General features: G+C 40.1%; 1 protein-coding gene across 22 annotated transcripts in view; it reads right to left on the reverse strand.

Moving 5' to 3' along the window:
* Positions 1 to 23,098, reverse strand: part of INPP4A (inositol polyphosphate-4-phosphatase type I A) — a 399,562-nt gene that overhangs the window by 375,806 nt on the left and 658 nt on the right. The gene's annotated exons all lie outside the window — the stretch shown is intronic.

Below are 23,098 nucleotides of genomic sequence, written 5' to 3' on the forward strand. Positions count from 1 at the left end.
GACAAGGGAGACAGGCTTAATTTTTGGCGTCTTAGCCAATTTTGTAGGCATACCGTACTCTAACTGCAGGGAAAAAATAGCACACTCTGGACCGTCATGCTAAAGCTAAGCTCCGGTTGCAGCAAACCCGATCTGGCAGCAGTTTTTCAGATAGTATAGCTGGTTTTAGAGACCCTGGGTCGAGGAGCCCAGCAACACATGTCCGTTCAAGGTAGAGACACCACGCGACCGGGCCTTGTAGAGGTATTAAGTGATTTACTTACCTGAGGGCTTCAATTCAAGGGCGGGGGTAATCACAGTACCAATCTTGCAGTGTTTTGTAATCCGAGTCCAGCTGTTTTCCCTCAGCACAGCCTCTTCTTCCCCACTACTGGAAATCTTTGACACCTCATGAACCATTTCATCGATGTACATCTCATTCTCACTGATGCTTTTCAATTTTGCTACCTTCTCTATCAGTTCTTTTACCTCCTTCATGAGGGATTCAAGCTGAAGACAGCTTGTACATGGAACTACTCCTACTGCCTGGGTAACATTATCTGTCTGCACAGAGACAGAAGTTTTAACCTGAGCAGCAGCTTTGGTGATACGATGTTTCCCAGCCATACTGTGGTGCAGAAAAACTTACAGCTAGAAAAAAAAAAAAAATAGGGCAGAAAAATCCTACCAAATTAATGCCCTGTTCCAGAGTTCACAGGTTGCTATAAGTAAAGAAATGAGCTAAGGTCTGAAACTATCTTTAATGCTGATCCTTAGAACCAGGTTTACTGAAGGTTAAGCACTAGGCCAGCATTCCTCCCCTCAAGGGTCACCTGTGGAGTCTGATCTCTTAAAAAGTCCTCAGAGTCTAGTCTCTTATTTTCTATTTTTTTAATTTATATTTGTAATTCTTAATTTGTAATATACAGTGTGTATAATACCATCAGGGTTATGTAACAGAAAATTTTTGTTCACATCAACTCAGTCCTTTTCTTGCGAAAAAAGTTTTTTTGCTCACATGAACTCAGTCCTTAGAGGGAACATTGGATGGTAATGATCTAATCTCAAATGGAAGCAAGTTCCATAATGTAGGTCCTATAATACTGAATATACTTGAACGTCATGGACACTGATCAAACCATCAGTAACCACGACAGTCCTAGCCCTAACTTCACACCTCCGAAAGTGCACCCTTAGTGCAAAAAGATAACAATCACACAAAGGCATTCCAAAGTAATGCCCTTTTCCCTAGGCACCTACTTCTTCCAAAGCAGTACAAGAGCTATCAGTATGAAGGAGGGACCAACTATGTCCAAGGTCCTGGTATTCCCCCAGCTTCTTCCTAGAACATACTTATTCTTTCCAAAATATGTGGCTCTTGGCCTAATAAAGCGAAGTCACTCCCCTTCTCCCCACCTGCTGTTCCACATCTGGATTCCTTTCTGCATCTTTGTTTTTCCATAGCATTAAAGGGGAATGGAAAGTGCTTAACAGTTTAAATTTCTCAAAATGCTAAGGCATGTGATCATAGATGTTAAGAAATTATTAAATTGGAACTTTGTAAAACCGCTGTCTTTTAGGAAGAAGCTGAAGGCATTTATTGTCAGATTCTGCAGATGGCACCATTATTGGGCAGTGCCTCCAAACATGGTGCCTTCACATATCAATCAAACAATGGTGTCATTTGTACAATGACGCCATTTGCAAAATCGCACCTACATGAAATGTAGGCTTTCACGAGAATCACATCTAGGAAGGCACCTAACCAGGTACCTCCTTAGATGGGAGAACGGCACTAGTTTTGGTGGTGCCCTTAGATGCCTTCATTTTTTAATGGCGTTTTAATTGTTTTTTAATCAATTAAAACAATTAAGTTAGGTGGTGTTAGGCTGCCAAATGTCACCTAATTATGGTGCCATTATTAGAAACTAGTCCTTAATACATAGTAGACAATGACACAGGTACAAAATTGTCTCCATCCACGCAGGATCTATCTCCACCAGTTCAGTCCCTGCCCCAACCCTGTACTCATCTGCACAAGCCTCAAACACTAAGTGTTCGAGTCTTGAGCGGATGAGATCAGAGCTTGGAGGGGGCATTGACAGAACTCGTGGGGATGGGACAGAGATGGAGATAGATCCCGCAGAGATGAGAACCCAATGTTATTCTCTAATGCACAGTTCTTCAACCACTGGTCCGCAGAAAATTCCTGCCGGTCTGCGCAGGGCCGGCGAGATGGACGCCGTTAAATTTCCAGCCCCGGAAATCTTCTGTTCCTCCCAGCCTCGGGCGATCAAGACAGGCTGCCGACGTTGGGCATTCCCTCTGTGAGTCTCGCCTATGCGGAAACAGGAAGTTGGAACAAAATAGGCGGGACTCAGAGAGGGAAGGTCCCGACGTTGGCAACCTGTCTTGATCGCTGCCCCTGCCGAGTCGCCGAAGAGGGTCGCGGGGAAGCTGCAAGTAGAAGGGAGATAGTCAGCGTGTGGATTGGGGCCATCAGCAGCGTCTGTGCTGAGAGTCTGCCCACGTGCAGGATAAGGTGGGTAGGGGCCTCCAGCTCGTCTTGGGTGGCAAGGCCTGTAGTGCAAAGCTGTTTTTGCCGGCTTGGGGGGGGGGGGCGGGTCGCGAATGTGCAGGGCACAGCAGGAGTAAGATCCTGGGGAGCCTTCAACAGTGGCTGTCTCCTCTCCTAGCAGCTCTGTACTTACCAGGGCAGTGATTCACTTCGGCAACTTCCCCTTTCCTCAGAGGCGCAACGGACCCAAGGCTGCCTAAGGAAATCACTGCTGCAGGCAAGTACTGAGAGCTGCTGGAAGGAAAGGAAACCACTGTTGGAGGCTGGGAAGATGCTGGATAAAGGGAGAGCTGCTACTGCACCTGGAGGGAGGTAGAAGGAGATATGCTGCTGGGAGGGGAAGAGGAAAAGGGATGGGAAGAGAGCTACTGTTGGATAGGGGGGAAGGGAGAAGGAAAAAATGAAGGAAACAGCTGGCAGGGAGATTAGAGGAGGGAAAGGGGAGAGACAGGAATGAGAAAGTACAGAGAGATTGATGCTGGAAAGGGGGTCAGCAGAGAAATGAGAGAGGGATAAAGATGCTAGATCTGGTGTAGGAGAGATAAAAATGAAGAAAGCAGTGAAGCTGAAATGAATGATGTAAAAAGGAGAGATGAGGCACAGGCTGGATGGAAAGGGGAGAGGGGCATAGAAAGAAGTCAAATACATATGGAAGGGGGAGAGGCCAGACAGTGGATGGAACGGGCAGACGCTGGAAGGAAAAGAGTGGAAAGAAGATGAAAGCAGAGACCACAAAAGATAGAAAAAAATCATTTTATTTCTATTTTGTCATTACAATATATCAGATTTGAAATATATATCCTGCTAGAGACATAACTGGGGACTGCAAAGCCTAACAGTATTCCTGTCATGTGTGACTACAGTATTCTGTTAGCATGATATTTCTGTGTAGCATTCTGTAATAATTTGGCTTGTTCAGTTTTCTTGATAGTAGAGGGGATATATGTGAAGGGGAGGGGAGACAGGGGTTTTGTTGGTCCTTGCTCTGAATATTTATATTTATAAAATGACAATTATATAGAATATTGGTTCTTTTTATACTTTAATAAAATACGTTCAATATAAAATCATAACTGAGGCTTGTGCAGATGGGATCAGATGGTTTGTGGGGACCGAGCTTGTGGAGATGGGGCGGAAATGTGGTTTTTTATTTCGGTCTTAGTAGTTTGCCGGTCCACAAAATAATTCTTTTATTTCTGCTGGTCCACGGGTGTAAAAAGGTTGAAGAACACTGCTCTAATGCACAGCAGCAACACTAAGAATATAAGATGAACCATTCTGAGTCAAACCAAGGTCCACGGAACCCAGCATCCTCTGTCTGACAATGACCTTGGAAGCATGTGCTTTGTCTTGCAAAAAGAGAACTCCTTTCTGCAGCAAGTTATAGTAGTAGTCTGCATTGTTTGGTCCTTTGGAAAACAGTCAGTCATTACAACACCTTCTTGATCCCAAAACACTGTGGCCATGACCTTTCCTGCTGACTTTTGAGTCTTGAATTTCCTTGGCCTTGGAAAAGCTGAGTGCCACCATTGCATGGACTGTTTTTGTCTCGGGATCACAGTGGTATAATCACGTTTCTAGTAGTTTCAAAACTTTGGCACCAGCTCACTGAAAATGCGGCAAATTCAACTTGGAAGTCTCTACTCAATGTCGTTTCTTGTCAGCATTCAAACTTTTAGGTACCCACTTGGCTGACAGCTTCTGTATACCCAGCTGCCCATGGATTATACATCCAACACATTCCCTGGATATCTGTAGTGTCTCAACAATTGTTTTAGCCAATATTTGTCAATCTGCCAAAATCAGGTTATGGACATAGTCAACAATTTCAGGAGCTGACACCGTTTGAGGACTCCCAAACCTTGATACATCTTTGGTCTTCTGATCTTCATGCTGAAAGTTTGTACACCACTTCTTCACTATGAAGTATAATGGGCATTTGTCACTCAATGTTTGCATCATACATTCATGGATTTCCTTTGGAGCTTTCTTCTGCAGTAATAGGAACTTCATGATAGCTTGGAGTTCCACACTTGAAAATTCCACACTTTTTGTTGACATAGTTCAATCAATGATCTGAAATAATGTTAAAACATAACATTACAATTCTGCAAATTAGCACTTTGCAAAATAAAATAACATTTTTCAGCTACAGTGGCAAAATAATGCTCAGAATTTAGGAAGCTGTTTGAGAACTTTTCAGCACCCCCTTCTATAATTCAATTGATCCTGTGCTTGGCAATTTGGTTGGTCACCAAGGTGTTAATTTTATAAACCATAGTAACATAGTAGATGACGGCAGATAAAGACCCGAATGGTCCATCCAGTCTGCCCAACCTGATTCAATTTAAATTTTTTATTTATTTTTATTTTATTTTAATTTTTTTTCTTAGCTATTTCTGGGCAAGAATCCAAAGCTTTACCCGGTACTGTGCTTGGGTTCCAACTGCCAAAATCTGTTAAGACTTACTCCAGCCCATCTACACCCTCCCAGCCATTGAAGCCCTCCCCTGCCCATCCTCCACCAAACGGCCATACACAGACACAGACCGTGCAAGTCTGCCCAGTAACTGGCCTAGTTCAATATTTAATATTATTTTCTGATTCTAAATCTTCTGTGTTCATCCCACGCTTCTTTGAACTCAGTCACAGTTTTACTCTCCACCACCTCTCTCGGGAGCGCATTCCAGGCATCCACTACCCTCTCCGTAAAGTAGAATTTCCTAACATTGCCCCTGAATCTTCCACCCCTCAACCTCAAATTATGTCCTCTGGTTTTACCATTTTCCTTTCTCTGGAAAATATTTTGTTCTACGTTAATACCCTTCAAGTATTTGAACGTCTGAATCATATCTCCCCTGTCTCTCCTTTCCTCTAGGGTATACATATTCAGGGCTTCCAGTCTCTCCTCATACGTCTTCTGGCGCAAGCCTCCTATCATTTTCGTCGCCCTCCTCTGGACCGCCTCAAGTCTTCTTACGTCTTTCGCCAGATACGGTCTCCAAAACTGAACACAATACTCCAAGTGGGGCCTCACCAATGACCTGTACAGAGGCATCAACACCTTCTTCCTTCTACTGACTACGCCTCTCTTTATACAGCCCAGAATCCTTCTGGCAGCAGCCACTGCCTTGTCACACTGTTTTTTCGCCTTTAGATCTTCGGACACTATCACCCCAAGGTCCCTCTCCCCGTCCGTGCATATCAGCTTCTCTCCTCCCAGCATATACGGTTCCTTCCTATTATTAATCCCCAAATGCATTACTCTGCATTTCTTTGCATTGAATTTTAGTTGCCAGGCATTAGACCATTCCTCTAACTTTTGCAGATCCTTTTTCATATTTTCCACTCCTTCTTCGGTGTCTACTCTGTTACAAATCTTGGTATCATCTGCAAAAAGGCACACTTTTCCTTCTAATCCTTCAGCAATGTCACTCACATACATATTGAACAGGATTGGCCCCAGCACCGAACCCTGAGGGACTCCACTAGTCACCTTTCCTTCCTTCGAGCGACTTCCATTAACCACCACCCTCTGGCGTCTGTCCGACAGCCAGTTTCTGACCCAGTTCACCACTTTGGGTCCTAACTTCAGCCCTTCAAGTTTGTTCAACAGCCTTCTATGAGGAACTGTATGAAAGGCTTTGCTGAAATCCAAGTAAATTACATCTAGCATATGTCCTCGATCCAGCTCTCTGGTCACCCAATCAAAAAATTCAATGTAAATCACCCTGGAAATTCCTAGACTCATATGTTCAATCTATTTCATAGACACTCCTCTCTTCTTCTTCTTCTTTTTCTTTACCTTCATCTTTTTCCTCATTTTATTCTTTTTCTTTCTTCCTTCAATTTCTCTTTCCTCTTATCTTTTCTTTTATTATCTTTTCATGAACAGTCCTAGTACTTTAGATCTTTTAAAACGATTCAATTCTACATTGCACAATATAACTGAATATTTGTTATACTAAATGTTTTGTTTTATTTTTTGATTCCCTGTACTTGAACTGTTTCTTATATTTTTTCAAAAAACTCAATAAAAAATATTGAACTGGGAAAAAAAAAAAAAAAAAAAAAAAAAATTCAATCAGGTTCGTTTGGCACGATTTACCTTTTGTAAAGCCATGTTGCCTCGGATCCTGTAACCCATTAGATTCAAGGAAGTACACTATCCTTTCTTTCAGCAACACTTCCATTATTTTTCCAACAACTGAAGTGAGGCTCACCGGCCTGTAGTTTCCTGCTTCATCCCTGTGACCACTTTTATGAATAGGGACCACATCCGCTCTCCTCCAATCCCCAGGAATCACTCCCGTCTCCAGAGATTTGTTGAACAAGTCTTTAATAGGACTCGCCAGAACCTCTCTGAGCTCCCTTAGTATCCTGGGATGGATCCCGTCTGGTCTCATCGCTTTGTCCACCTTCAGTTTTTCAAGTTGCTCATAAACACCCTCCTCCGTGAACAGCGCAGAATCTACTCCATTTTCTCGTGTAACTTTGCCAGACAATCTCGGTCCTTCTCCAGGATTTTCTTCTGTGAACACAAAACAGAAGTATTTGTTTAGCACATTTGCTTTCTCCTCATCACTCTCCACATATTTGTTCCCAGCATCTTTTAGCCTAGCAATTCCATTTTTTATCTTCCTCCTTTCACTAATATATCTGAAAAAATTTTTATCTCCCTTTTTTACATTTTTAGCCATTTGTTCTTCCGCCTGTGCCTTCGCCAAACGTATCTCTCTCTTGGCTTCTTTCAGTTTTACCCTGTAGTCCTTTCTGCTCTCCTCTTCTTTGGTTTTTTTATATTTCATGAACGCCAACTCTTTCGCCTTTATTTTCTCAGCCACTAGGTTGGAGAACCATTTTCTCTTGTTTTTATTGATTTTCTTCACATAAAGGTCCGTAGCCATTTTTATCGCTCCTTTCAGCTTTGACCACTGTCTTTCCACTTCTCTTATGTCCTCCCATCCTAACAGCTCTTTCTTCAGGTACTTTCCCATTGCATTAAAGTCCGTACGTTTGAAATCTAGGACTTTAAGTATCGTGTGGACGCTCTCCACTTTAGCCGTTATATCAAACCAAAACGTTTGATGATCGCTACTACCCAGGTGAGCACCCACTCGAACATTAGAAATACTCTCTCCATTTGTGAGGACCAGATCCAATATCGCTTTTTCTTGTGGGTTCCGTCACCATTTGTCTGAGCAGAGCCTCTTGAAAGGCATCCACAATCTCCCTACTTCTTTCCGATTCCGCAGACGAAACATTCCAGTCCGCATCCGGCAGGTTGAAATCTCCCAACAGCAGAACCTCCTCTTTCCTTCCAAACTTTTGGATATCCACAATCAGATCCTTATCAATTTGCTGCGATTGAGTCGGAGGTCTGTAGACTACACCCACGTAGATAGAAGTTCCATCTTCTCTTTTCAGAGCGATCCATATCGCTTCTTCCTCTCCCCATTTCGGTCGCTTGGATATTGATCTTTACATAGAGAGCTACTCCTCCACCTTTATGACCATCTCTGTCCTTCCTAAAAAGATTATATCCCGGTATGTTTGCATCCCATCCATGTGATTCACTGAACCATGTCTCTGTGATAGCAACAATATCTAGATCTGCCTCTAATATCAGGGCTTGCAGATCATGAACTTTGTTGCTTAGACTGCGAGCATTTGTGGTCATCGCTTTCCAGCTATTTTTCAGCGATAATCTCCTTTTTCGTATGGATTTTTATGTCGTTTCACTTTCCGTTGCAATACTAAGAAATGAGTTGCTGATATTGCTTATGTTGCAGCCTTTATTACTATCACATCTTTTCTTTTGCCGGGGGTGGTCTCTGTAATTGTCCTTCGTACATACACCACCCCCACCTTCTAGTTTAAATGCCTAGAAAAATATTATAATTTTATAAAATTTGGTCACGCCTGAGGTATACATGATGCAAGCCAGCATATGATTGCATAGTAGTTATGCAAATGGGTAGTTTATAATTTATAGGCTTACATTCTGCTTTATACAAAGCGGTTCCAAAAAGTACTTACACAATAGTATCACATCACATACAATTAAAACATATCAAACAAACAAAACATTTCAGCAACCAGCGCTTACAATTATATTAAAGCTTCAGTTCCCATAGTTTGTGCAGAGCACAGAAGCCAATTTATAAGCATATAGGATGTTAACACCTTTTCTTCTTTCAGGTTGAAGTTGTTTGACTCTGCTTAGTTGACAACTCGAATTCTCAATCTTTTGTCTGTGTCTTTCTGACTTTGCCATTTAGACATGGTAAAGAATTGTCAAAGAACACTTCTAACAGGTTCACTATAATTTAGATTTATCCAGGATCTATTTTTTTTTACAGGGTGCCTAGTTTCAGTAAACAGCAGGATGCCTCTTTTGACATTCTATTATTAAGCACATAGGTGCCTATGTAACTTTACAAAATATTTGTGTAAATCCAGAAGTAATAGCACACATTTAAGGCATGAATATTACGCCTGCTCAAAAGCGAGTGTAAATGTTAGTATATGCAGTTTATAAATTATAGTATACTTTATCCAATTCATCAACCAATACGCTATAAAAATGGAAACTGTTTCTGATGTATTATAAACCCAAACCTACAATTTCTTCTAATATCAGATTCATATTAGTATCATAAGTTTCATGCAGGAAAGATTTAAACATTAGACCTAGATATTGTACACTCTCTTTGCATCAACTTATAGGAAAATCATTTTAAATACAATAAATATTAAATTGTAATAGTTAAGTTTTAGGGCTCCTTTTACAAAGCCGCATTAGCAGTTTAATAGCGTGTAATAGCGCTCGCTAAACTGCCGGCTGCACTAGACGCTAACGCCAGCATTGAGCTGGCGTTAGTTCTAGCCGTGTAACATGGGTTTAGCGCACACTAAAAAGCTGCGTGCGCTAAAACCACTAGCGCGGCTTCATAAAAGGAGCCTTTAGATTCTATAAAGATGGTCCTAGCTCCACAAATAATGTATGTATTGAGTATGCTCCCTTTCTAATTACCCAAAAATTTTTTTACTGCTATAAAAAAAGATTCTTACTCACTGTCTATGGTATAACACCACCAAGGACTGTACTTCAGAAATGAAAAAACCCTAAAGAATTAGGTGGCGTAAATTTTCCCGATTTTGAGCATTATAATCAAGCTTTTCTTTTGTGTGGGTTACTAATTGAACTTCAGAGCTTCTCTATTTGGCCAAACCTATCTCACTTAAATAAATTAGGTTCAGAAAACCCTCATAATCTAGATATTATGCATTACACATAATAATAATAATAATTTTATTCTTATATACTGCCAAAGCCATGATAGTTCAAGGTGGTTTACAACAAGATAAGCTGGATAATCAGCGACGTGGTTACAATAAAGAGTTATCGAATATAAGTCATGATGTTTTGAGGCAGTTTACAACGAAAGGTGCTAGACAAACAGCAAAGTGGTCACAATACAAAGTCATCGAATACATGCTTATAGAGAGGAAGAAGTGGAAAGTTATAAGATTCTTAGGTTACAAATCGATTTATCAAATTCATTTTTACAGATTTTCTAAAACTGAAGCATTCCTCATCCTACGTGATAATGTTACCCAGCCAATCATTCTATTTGCCTGCCTGGAAGTCAAGAGTTCTGTCCAGGAATCTTTTGTAGTGGCAGGCCTTAATTGTCGGATAGGTGAACAGATGAATTCTACTTGTGGGCCTAATAAAACTATCCATATTAAATTGAGAAACCAGGTACATTGAGGCTAGATCAAATATTGATTTATAACAAAGACAGAAAAATTTAAACAGAACTCGTGCTTCCAGGGGCAGCCAATGAAGTTTTTGGTAATAGGGACTAATGTGTTTCCATTTCTTCAGCCCAAAAATCATTCACACTGCTGAATTTTGAATAACTCTAAGTCTTAGAATGTTTTTTTTTTAAGGAACCCAAGTAGATGATGTTGCAATAATCGAGGATGCTTAAGATGGAAGATTGAACCAATAAGCGGAATGATGCTGCATCAAAGTATTTTCTGATGGTTCTGAGCTTCCAGAGTATCGAGAAGCATTTTCTAACCAATAAATCTGTGTGAACATTTAGAGTAAGGTGACGGTCCAGAGTCATTCCCAGAATTTTTATGGAATGGTCAATAGGGAAGACCTGACCATTCAAGAAGATCGTTGAGTCTTTAATTTTGTCGTTCGGGCTTGCCAGGAAAAATTTGGTTTTGTCTGAGTTAAATTTCAGTTTGAATTCGGTCATCAATAATTCAATTTGCTTTAGAATGGATAGTTGATTCTTTGTCTCAGTGGTCAGGGTAGTAAGGGGAATAACTATAGTGATGTCGTCTGCATAGATATAAAATTTAACTTTTAAGCTTTGCAGTAAGTTCCCTAATGATGCTAGGTAAAATGTTGAACAGTGTAGGGGACTCCGCAAGAGTTTACCCAGCTGCAGGATTGTTTATTGTCACTATAGACTTGATATGATCGTTTGCTCAAAAAACCCTGAAACCATTTTAACACATTGCCTGAAAGACCAATTGACTCCAAACAGTCAATCAGAATAACATGATCTACCAGATCGAAGGCACTACTTAAGTCCAATTGCAGAACTAGTGCACTAGTGCCTTGACTGAATAAGGTATGGTGGAAATCTAGTAGTGATGCAATGACCGTTTCAGTGCTAAACCCAGATCGGAAACCTGACTGATTGTCTTGTAGTATGTTAAATTTGTCCAAACACATTACTAATTCTTGGTTGACCAAACCTTCCATCAGTTTAACGAATAAGGGAGTGCTCGCAATGGATCTGCAATTTGATGTCAGCTTGATGGATTCCTTAGGATTTTTTACGATCGGTGTAATCAGAATCTGGCTTAAGTCTTCAGGAAAAGTACCGGTTAGTAATAGAGAGGAAAGCCAATTGTATAGTTTGGCTTTAAATGTGACTGATGCGACTTCATTATATTTGGAGAGCAGGAATGTAATCTGCAATAAGAATCAGCATATTTCATATAAAATTTGCAGAATTGTTGCCAGGATGGAGTGGTAAAATTATTCCAGGACATATCTACCCTAGGTTCATCTTTGTATTGGGCAACTGGGTAGTTCAGATGGTTGGATTTGGAACCCGTTAGTTTGGATCTCAAATTATTGATTTTGTAGTTGAAAAATTTGGCCAGAGCGTCTGCAGATGGTGGGGAATCTAGGGCTTTTCCCCAGAAAATAAGAAATTCATACAGTATATTAATGTCCACTGCTTTGAAAACATTATTTTCTGAATAGAAAGATAATTGTAAAATAACATAATAAATGTCAACAGATAAAGACCTGCATGGTCCATACATTCTGCCCAATAATCATACTCATTATCAAGTCATTATTGAATCAACAATCAAAAGTATTATTGCAACATTTTACTCACTAAGTTCTACTTTATAAGTACAGTATTTCCTTCCTCACTGAGATATACAGCACTTGCACTCATAGCATACGTTTAAGAATGTGATACAAAGTTCCAAGTTACAGATGTGGAACAGAGTAATGAATTTCATGCTTGGCACAAAAACAGGTGCAGACAAAAGACAATATCTGGCAGTTGAAAGTGAATTAAGAGCCGTTGAAGGCGCATTAAGAGCCTAAGTAAACTCCAACAGCAACCATGATCCAAAGAGACAGAGAGAATAGAGGGAGTGAGGTCTAGAGGTAGCTTGATCTGGAGAAATATATAGCTATAGATTTAGGGCTAGATTCACTAAGCAAACCAATCATGTACCGATCGGTTTGCGAGCCCTTAACGACCAGTTTTCCATCTGCCCAATTCACTAAAGCCTTTTGCGATCCTCCCATGCAAATTAGTAAAACCCCATGCAAAATAGTCAAGCGATTGATTCACTAACAATTGCTTGGCTATTTTGGGTCAGGTTTTACTATTGCCAAACCCGACTGCTGCAGACCTGTTGTTAACTGAGTTACCATCAGATCTGCAGGCTTTTTGACAGGCCTGTCTATCTTTTTATTCATTTTTTTCCATGGCACAGATATTTTCTGTGTAGGGGGCATGTAGGTGGGGTGCTAACAATCGTCTCCATTTGCATGCAGGCCTTTACTGAATCAGTCGGCCTGCAAGCAATAGGAAACGGATCGTGCAAGGTTTGGAGGTTTAGTGAATCCTGCCCTTAGAAGGTTAAGTTTATGATCCAATGACTAGTGTGCAACAGGATCTGAGAATCTGTGAAGTGATGGATATCAAGTTTGGGGGACTCAAAGTAGGCAATCATCTGAGCATAGTCTTGGCTTTAGCTACTTTTGCTATGCTGATATTGAACCAATGAGATTAGCAAGTGGGCCACGAAAATATTTTAAAATATGGAGTCCAAGATTGAACAAGGATGAATTCCTCAGTGAAGAAGACAATAAAGAATCCAGGTTAACTGTGGAAAAAAAAAAAATCAGCCTTGCAAGAGAAAAGTGATCCAACTGAGCACTGCGACACAGAAATCAAGAACAAATGATCAATCGGGTCAAATTCTGCTTCTGGCGTAACTGCAACAGCAAATTTTCCACCACATACAAATTTCATTGGTTAATGACAAAAGAGCAGATTCAGTTCTGAAATATTAAAAAAAAAACAGTCTGAAGTAGGTAAAGCACTTGGGGGGTCCTTTTACTAAGGTGCGCTAGCCGATTTTGCGCGTGCTAAACGCTAACACGTTCATAGACTATAATGGACGCATCAGCACTTAGCGTGACTTAGTAAAAGGACCTCTTGGTTTTTAATCTAATCTTTAAAAAAATTGCAGAAAGGACAACTTTTTCAATTATCTTCAAAATGAAGGGGTAGATTAGAAATGGCACAACTTTGACATGATAGTGATCCATTATTTGCCCTCTTCTGAAAAACCTAAGTGCAGATTTCCACAATTCTAGAGGCCACACCTTCAAAAAGATATAAAAAGGATGGAGTCGGTCCAGAGGAAGGCTACTAAAATGGTGTGTGGTCTTCATCATAAGGCATATGGGGACAGACTTAAAGATCTCAATCTATATACTTTGGAGGAAAGGCGAGAGAGGGGAGATATGAGATGTTTAAATACCTACGTAATGTAAATGCGCATGAGTCGAGTCTCTTTAATTTGAAAGGAAACTCTGCGATGAGAGGGCATAGGATGAAGTTAAGAGGTGATAGGATCCGGAGTAATATAAGGAAATATTTTTTTACTGGTGAATTCAAGTGTGCCAATGTAATTTTTAAAATTTTACATGGAATTTTTTTGCCTTTATTACCTCTATCATTTAACTCTCTTTGATTTCACACTATCAGGAATACATATACATTTAAATTGCTCTTCCCTTCTGTTAAAGGGATTAAAACCCTAGGTAAATTCTCACATTCCTTATCCTATTCCTTGGTAAAAGTTTGGAACGATCTTCCCTTGATTATCAGAATGTTATTATCTCTATCACTTTTTAGGAAAAATCTGAAAACTTATCTCTTTCAGAGATTCTTAATTGAAGACTGATCTAATTTTTTTTTTTTTAATTATTTATTTATCAAATTTTTACATGTTATAAATCAAGTATCCACTTGTACAGAAAGTTGAAGAAAAGCAGGAAAATAATACTCAAAAGTAAAATACATGGTAATCAGGTAAAATAAAATAAAATTTTTAGCTTAAATTCAGCTCAAGTCCTCAAAATTAGATCCAAGAAGGATAAGGCGGACTTAGTAACAAATACTAACAACTATCAATTCAAATATTAGGAAAACAAGATCCCTTTGCTGAGGAAGGATATCATTATTCAAATGCACTTCACTTTGATTTTGATTTCCCTTCATCCAGCCGAGTTCCTACCAAAAAGGCTGTCAACTGGAATGGTTCAAAGAATACATATTCCTTCATATGGTATTGTATTACACATTTACAAGGATGTCGAAGAAAAAAAGTCCCACTAAGAGATATAACTCCTGGTTTCAACAAAAGAAACTCTCGTCTTCTTCTCTGGGTTTCCCGTGCCAAGTCTGGAAACATTAATATTTTTTGTCCAAGAAATTCTTTCATTTTGTTTCTAAAGAACAATCTAAGCAACCAGTTTTTATCTGGGGCAAGAGCCACAGTAAGAAGCAATGTTGCCGGAGATGCGAGCTCTCTATCCGAAAGTTCCAAAATTGCTGAAACATTAATTGGTTGATTATTCTCCTGTTGTTTAGATGGTGATTTAATAGGTTTCGTTGGTAGGTAATATACTTGAGTAAGTGGTGGTAATGTATCCTCTGGAATACCCAAAATCTCCAACATATAACGTTTCAACATATCCCTACGCGTCACCGAGGGTATCTTAGGAAAGTTAATCAGTCGGAGATTATTATTACGCGAAAAATTCTCCAAAGTTTCCAATTTTCTACGCATATTTGTATTATCTTTTATTATTACTTCATTAAGCTGTTTTGATGCTTTTAATTCCTGTTGTATATTCTCAATAGAATTCTTAGATTCACCAATTTCAACTTTTATATTTTTTATCTCAGTTTCTTGAAGAATAATTTTATTTTCCAGCTGCAAAAGCTGGGGCTTGATAGACTTGGCTAGGTCAGCCACCAAATCCCAAATTGAATCCAGTGTTACTTCTCTGGGTTTTTCAATAACATATGAAGAATTAAAAGTTTGAATAGTCTCACCAGTTTTCAGCTGTTCCTGGTAATCCTTCTGCTGGCCTGAAGTAATCCCTGATGTTTCCAATTCCTCAATATTCTTTGGACTCACCTGAAAACTCAGGGAGTCCATCTCCACACTCCCCTCACTGTTCTCCCTGGCCTCCGAGGGTAGATGCCTGCCTTCTACCGGCAGCTCCTCCTCTCGTGGGGAGCTGGTAACCTGAGGAGGTGGGGGAGGTGCCCTAGCGTCGGGGCTCAGCATAGTCTCCAGCCCCAAGGAGATCACCTCATTCCCGCCCCTCTGAGGCGTCTCCAGCGGGGGCACCGACGCTGCCGGGACATCCTGCATCCGACGCAGGAGTTCTTCTATGTTGCCGAACGAGGGGACTGCCGAACGCCGCGAGGCTCCAGCGGCGCTGTGGCCTCTCCTCTTCGGCATTCTGAGTAAGTAACTCTTTCCTTTCTGAAAAGTTTTCAGAAAATCTCCGGCGTGCTGCTCAGCGTCCGGGACCATCGGCCATCTTGGATCACCATAGACTGATCTAATTTAATGAAAATTTTTCTATTACCTTCATTATTGTTTTATATTATATTCTTTTAAATCTTTGTTAACCGGCTCGAATCCTTGCTGGAATGATCCAGTATATAAAATGGAAATTAGATTAGATTAGATGCATGGAACAGTCTCCCAGAAGAGGTGGTGGAGAGAGAGACTGTTTCTGAATTCAAAAGGGCCTGGGATAGGCACATGGGATCTCTCAGAGAGATAAAGGTTACTGCAGATGGGCAGACTAGATGGGACATTTGGCCTTTATCTGCCATCATGTTTCTATATTTCAAATCCTGGATGTGTAAGGCTGGAGAGAGCCCATCTTCATGGAATAAGACAGTCAAAGTACTGTAGAGGGTTTTTAATAAAATCTTTTAGGAATGGATCTAAGCTAGAGACAGAATGGTCTCTAACATGGCAGTAGAGGGAAAATAAAAAATCTGCCACAAAATATCAAGAAACAAAGAGGGAGGACAGGACTTAAAGCAACAGGAGATTGGGAAGAAAAGCTAGTCTGTGGCTCAGAAACCTTAGTGAAGGGTAGGTCATCAAAAGCCTCAGCAGAATGAAAACCATTTGAGGGGCAGGAGGAGGGTGCCTAAGGATTTCCCCAGTACACCAAAGAACTGTTTGGGACAATAGTTACTCAAACTTACTGATTTTGACTTTTTATAACTATTTAGATTACAACCAAGCAAAAACACTTGAATAGAAAAACAAAACCAGCACAAAGCAAAAGAAAACATGCATAAAGGAAATAATTCAATCACTGTATCAGCTAAAGTCCACCACATGAGAATGTCTGGGACTTTACAAAATCACTTTAAAGGAAATAAGCAGCAGATATAACGCTTATGATTCTGCTAATTTCTTTATCAGGGATATACAGTTGCTGTAACAGGAGATATGGGTGATGAAATCCTAACCGAAAGCCTCTTAGATGAAAGAAATTTGTAAGATGTACTAGATTTTAAAAAAAGGACATTTCACAAACCAGAACTGTTTATTCACAGTGGAACTTAATGCCTCCAGCTGTAACACACCAGCTTATAAAAGCAAAATCTACTTATGTTTTCTCCAAGTCTCTCTAGGGATATCTGGAAATATCAGTATCTTCGAGGGGTATTTTCAAAACATACATCTAAGTCTGATTTGGACCAAAGGTTGCTAGACATCCAAATTCAGCAGTAAGAAAATGCCTATTTTCAAAAGGCAAACCACCATACATCTAGAAATAAATATTTTTTTAATCTTCTGTCTGGACGTCCAGGCCATTTGGATGCCCAGACCGCCAGGACATCTATCTTTATACCACATTTTTGACCAAAGTTTCATCCAAATCCCAAGCGTCCAGAACAAGACCATTTGGACATGGGAGGGGCCAGTCCTATAATGCTGGCCACCCAGACATGGCAACAGAGCGGTGGGGCACCTTAGAGGGCACTGCTGTGAACTTCACATAAAGGGTGCCAGATAAACATTTCACCAGAACTCTCATATAAGTTATGGTGATCTCCCCAAAACCCAATATACCCACCTGTCTACAACACCAATAGCTCTTTTGGCTGCAGATGGCACCTACATATGGTAGTGAAGTAGGGTTTTGGTGGGCTCACATTTACCACCAAAAATGCAGTGGTTAGAGTGGCTTATAGGACTTGCTACTCTTCTCTATGGCTCACTAGCCCACCCACCAGGCTACTTAAGACACCTGTGTGCAGCTCTACTAGGCTTTCCTAAACCAGGTGCCGATATTCTGGAAACAGTTATGTACATTTGTATTCTGATCTTTGTGGGTGTGAGGGGGTCAGTAAGCACTGGGGGAGTGTGGGGGTGTCTTACCTTGATGCATGCAATAGTCATCTGATCAGTTTGGTCACCTTTGTGGCACTTAGACCCTTCTAAAACAGGTCTAGTTCCAAACGTATAAGTTCCTTCCAGGATGTCTTGAAAAATGTTTATCACTGCAAGACGTCTATGTCTAACCCTCCCTTGAGACCGCCCAAAGCCCACCTCATGACCATCTCATGCTCTGAACGTACAGAGGATGGAACACCTCGCTAGACGTACAGAAAGACTGTTTTGATTATTGGCACTTGGACGTCCTGGTGATTAGGACCATCCAAGTGCTGATTTAGGATGCTTTTTGGACATCTATGTTTTTTGATTATGGGCCCCATAGTATCTTAAGATTGAGAAACAGTTTTATAGTGTAAAATATATATCCTAAATCATTGGTCTTCACTAATTTTTAATTTGGAATCACGTTGAATGCAATGGCAATTGGATAGTGGATTTTTTTTTTTTAGATAAGTGTGCAACATAATGTACTTTATTTAAAATATATAAGAAAGTATTTGCATTTTAAAAGGGATTGGGAGCTGATGAGGACGCTAGCAGCTAAACTGAAATTCACTGAGAAATATTTTGACCTGCTGGAGTGCCGCTTCTGATGGCTCTTTAAAGACAACTGTTCTGCTTGTGAGTGGTGTTTGAACTGAATGTACCTTGTGAGTGGACACTGTATTGTTATTTGAAATAATATTGTATCATCTGAATTTATACTGCCAGTTCCTCAAATTTCATATCTTAACTTTTAAAAAGACTGATTTTCATTAATGCCCTCTTTTATAAAGACATATTAGCGTTTTTAGCACCGGCCGTGGCTTGGACGCTCATAGGAATTCTATGAATGGCGGAGCTGTTACCGTGGAGGACGGCACTAAAAACACTAGTGCAACTTTGTAAGTGCTAAAGCATCTTTGGAAATGGATGTTAGATATTTTTGCTCTTTTAGAGTGTTCATATTCAGATGTAGTAGTCCGATACAATGCTGGTGATATCAGCATTATTTCAAATAGAGGCTAACTATTTTGGACAGTGGGAGCAAGTTGTGCAATAATCAATTCTTGGCCTTTTGACTAATATCCCAGCAATGAGAGGGAATAGAATGAAGTTAAGAGGTGATAGGCTCCGGAGTGATCTGAGGAAATACTTTTTTATGGAAAGGGTGGTAGATGCGTGGAACAGTCTCCTGGAAGAGGTGGTGGAGACAGTGATTGTGTATGAATTCAATATAGTCTGGGATAGGCACATGGGATCTCTCGGAGAGAGAAAGAGATAATGGTTACTGCGGATGGGCAGACTAGATGGGCCATTTGGCCTTTTTCTGCCATCATGTTTCTATGAGATAGGCCTCTTCTTGACCCTTTTATTGAAACCAAGAAGTTATGCAAGATATTGGGGTTATTCCCCTGACACGTGCACCTGACATCCTATTACAAACACTACCAAAGCAGAAGGATTAGATTTGCTAAGAAAAAATATATATTTGTGCAATGATGAAATAAATTCTGCATCAATATCAGCTGCCTGCCTAAATCTTAGCATATGTCCTTGCAAATCCAATGATATTTCCTATGTTTGTTTTTATGTCAAAATGACAGTAAAAAAAAATTCAAAATTTGGAGAGAGGAGGTTTCACTATCAGTGTGTCCTGTAACTCAAAAGTACACAATATTGATCAATAAGCACTCTACTGAGAAATAGGGTGTACTGTTCACATTGCTCCCAAAATGAAATTTTTTGGAACTTCAAATGAAATTAAAAATTCTTGCAAATAGCGAAACTAAAGAAAATGAAAATGTTTGGCCTGTGCATGTCTAAAAACTGTTACAAAAGCTACGAGACACATCACTAAGCAGTTGTCACTATGCATGAACACTGCAGGTCACTGCCATTTCTGACATACCAACTACTCTGAACTACACTTAGAGAGGCATAATCAAAAGATACATCTAAGTCCGACTCAGACTATGGCACTAGATGACCCAAAGTCGGCAGTGGGAAAATATCCATTCTCGAAAAATACATCTAAAATATTTTAAGGGGGGGGGGGGAGAATCGTCTATCTGGACATCCAGGCTATTGTTCATCTATCTTTATAACACATTTTCAACCAAAATTTCATCCAAGTCCCAAATGCCCAGAACAAGATCTTTTGAATGTGGGAGAGGCCGGCATTGTGATGGACTGGCCACCCAGACATGGCAACAGAGCAGTGGGATACCTTCAGGACACTGCTGTGAACTTCACAAAAAGGGTGCCATGAACATCTCACCAGAACTCCCTTATAGGTTATGGTGAGTCCCCCAAACATGCCCAAATTGCACTTGTCTACAATCTCAGTAGCCCATATGGCTGCAGGTGCCACTTAAATGGCAGTACAGTAGGGTTTTGGGGGGCACATATGTTCCACCTACATGTAGTGGTTAGAGTGGTTTATGGGCCTGGGACCTCCTCTCTATTGTTCACTAGCCAACCCCCAGGATATTTAAAAGACCAGTGTGTAGCTCTAAAGGCTTTCCTATGCTCTGGAGACAGGTATGTATGTTTTTATTTCAATCTTTGTGGGAGTGTGAAGAGGTCCAGGAACACTGGGCGAGTGTGTGTGTGTGTGGGAGGGGGGTATTTACTTTGTCTCTGCAGTGGTTATCTGATCACTTCAAAACTTTTTGGGCACTTATACCTGTTTTTTTTTTTTTTACATCATCTACCTCACAATGTATATGTTCCATCCAGGAAGTCTAGTAAAAAAACAACAACATTTGATTATCTCTGTAGGATGACCAAGTCTAACTTAGCCCACATTCCCCCCCCCCCCCCCCAACCACTTCTCTAATTACATCCCTTTCAGCTCTGGGCACACAGTGGCATTCAGAGGCCTAAAAAGACCCTGGATACATCCAAAAAATAGGATTGATTATCGGCACTTAGACCACCTGTCTTTTAGGTCATCCAAGTGTCGACTTGGGCGGGTTTTTAGATGGGTTTCAGAGCATAAGAACATAAGAATAGCCTTTCTGGGTCAGACCAATGGTCCATCAAGCCCAGTAGCCAAATCCCTAGTACCTGGCCAAAACCCAAGGAGTAGCAATATCCCATGCTACCGATCGAGGGCAAGCAGTGGCTTCCCGCATACTTTTTCTCAAATAAGAACATAAGAATAGCCTTACAGGGTCAGACCAATGGTCACCTCTGTTGGACAACACTTTGAAAAAACTGACCATTACACCAATGATTTTAAGGTAAGAATACTAAAAGGGAACTTTAAGACAATCCAAGAACATAAAACCTTTGACATCAAAATGATAAAATATTTTGACACCTACCAGACAGGACTTAACAGAGATCTGGGCTTCCTTTCCTACTACAAAGACATATTTAAAACTGTTCTGCCACCTCTCTGTCTCTTGCCCACCTTGCCACCCCTCCCTCCCTCTTCTTATTCCCCAAATGCTTTCATGTTATTTGTTAACATTTGCTTATTTGTGATCTGAAGAAGGGATACCGTCAAAAGCTCATCATAAAATGCATTGAGTTTGTCTCATAAAAAAGGTATTACCTTACTTCTTTAGTTTTTTATTTCTTTATATTAAACTTAACTGAGAAATGGAAAGGAACAACTAGAAGATTATGGTAGACTGAGCAAAAACAAAAAGACTAGAAGGGACATAGGGAATTAGTACACTATTTTAAAAAACAAAGAACCCCAGTGTAAAAAAAAACCCTAATGGAGTACAGGCATGGTACAGTGGTTAGAGCTGCTGCCTCAGCATCGCTCCTTGTGACCCTGAGCAAATCACTTAATCCCCCATTGCCCCAGGTACCAAAGTTAGATTCTAAATCCACCGGGATAGATAGGAAAAATACTCAGAGTACCTGTACTATTCATCATAAACCGCCTTGGGCGAATCTCTTCATAAAAGGCAGTTAATAAATTCCAATAAATTAATTGAGTAATCATCAGAAATCTTAAAAGGGATTCAGTATGAAACAGAAAGCCCAGTGTTCTTTTTGAAGTAAAAGAATAACTGTCAAATTTATTTTTTCCAAATAATTTTATAGCAGTATTTTGCACAAATTGCAAGCAGCACATTTCTCAAGTCTGGGAGTAAGGAATTATAATATTTTAGTCTCAACCCAGTCTTCAGGAAACACCCAGCTAATCTGATTTTTAGGATATCCACAATGAATATGCATGAGAGATTTGTATGCATCGCCTTCCTTATTTCAAATCTCTCATCTCTCTGATCCACTCAATTGGACAAGTTCCTGGAGGAAAAGTCCATAGTCTGTTGTTGACAAAGACAGGGGGGAGGAAGCCACTGCTTACCCTGGATTGGTAGCATGGAATATTACTATTCCTTGGGTTTTGGCCAGGTACTAGTGACCTGGATTGGCCACATGAGAACGGGCTACTGGGCTTGATGGACCATTGGTCTGACCCAGTAAGGCTATTCTTATATCTAGAAAGAACAAGTGAATAGATCAAAAATCTTACTGCTGTTATACTTGAGTGGCCTAATAGAGTGCAGTTGTTATAAAGTAATCAAAGATTTCTGGTTAAGATGAAAACATGGGTATGCAGCTTAGAGTGACACCCAAGACCTTCAGAGACTCAGAGGAATAGTGATATCATACATAACGGGCAAACTTGGTACAGTAGGTAAGCCAAAAATGTCCTTTTCCTCAGAAACCCCCATATTACAGCTGAGACATCAAAATATGCATAGTTTCTACCCTTCCCTGTATATTGGTTTGAGTGGATTTCTTAAAAAATAAAATGAATCTTAATAATAAAAGGTAATAAATCATAGCTTCAATGACCTGTAAACTTTCTCTCCATGTATATTTGAGTAGATCATACAAAATATGTTTCTAGGCATTATTACCCAATTATGCAGCAAAATGGTCCCATAAACATTGAATCTAATTGTTGCATCTGGCTCAATGCCATACCATCTAGTATAAGAAAGGTAAAATAAGAATAACTGAACCAGACCCACACTTTTCTGGGGCCAACTCTGAGCAGAGGACTTGAGCCCAGTACAGTATTCCAAAGGGAAGGCTACTATATTATGCATTTTTCTCACGGCCAAAAAAATGGTTAATGGCTCATGGTTTAATGATTTTAACCAAAAGCAAAACCCTCTTAAAATAATTAGCCAATGAGGACTTGATCAAAAAACTACTAGAATTGGCTAAACCCCCTTACCCTGAGATGAAAGTCTGAAAATATGATATTTTCTGAAAAGTCACCAAGGAAGAGATCAAAGACATCAGTATGAGGTTCCCACGATTTATGGCAGGCTCATACTGATGTCTTTGATGACTTTTCAGAAAATATCATATTTTCAGACTTTCATCTCAGGGTAAGGGGGTTTAGCCAATTCTAGTAGTTTTTTAATGATTTTAAAACATTTCTATCCCACCTTCAGCCAAATCCGATCACAATAAAACACGCATAAAGACTCA

This window comes from Geotrypetes seraphini, chromosome 6 (assembly GCF_902459505.1).
Source record: "Geotrypetes seraphini chromosome 6, aGeoSer1.1, whole genome shotgun sequence".
In the NCBI taxonomy this organism is placed as follows: Eukaryota; Metazoa; Chordata; class Amphibia; order Gymnophiona; family Dermophiidae; genus Geotrypetes; species Geotrypetes seraphini.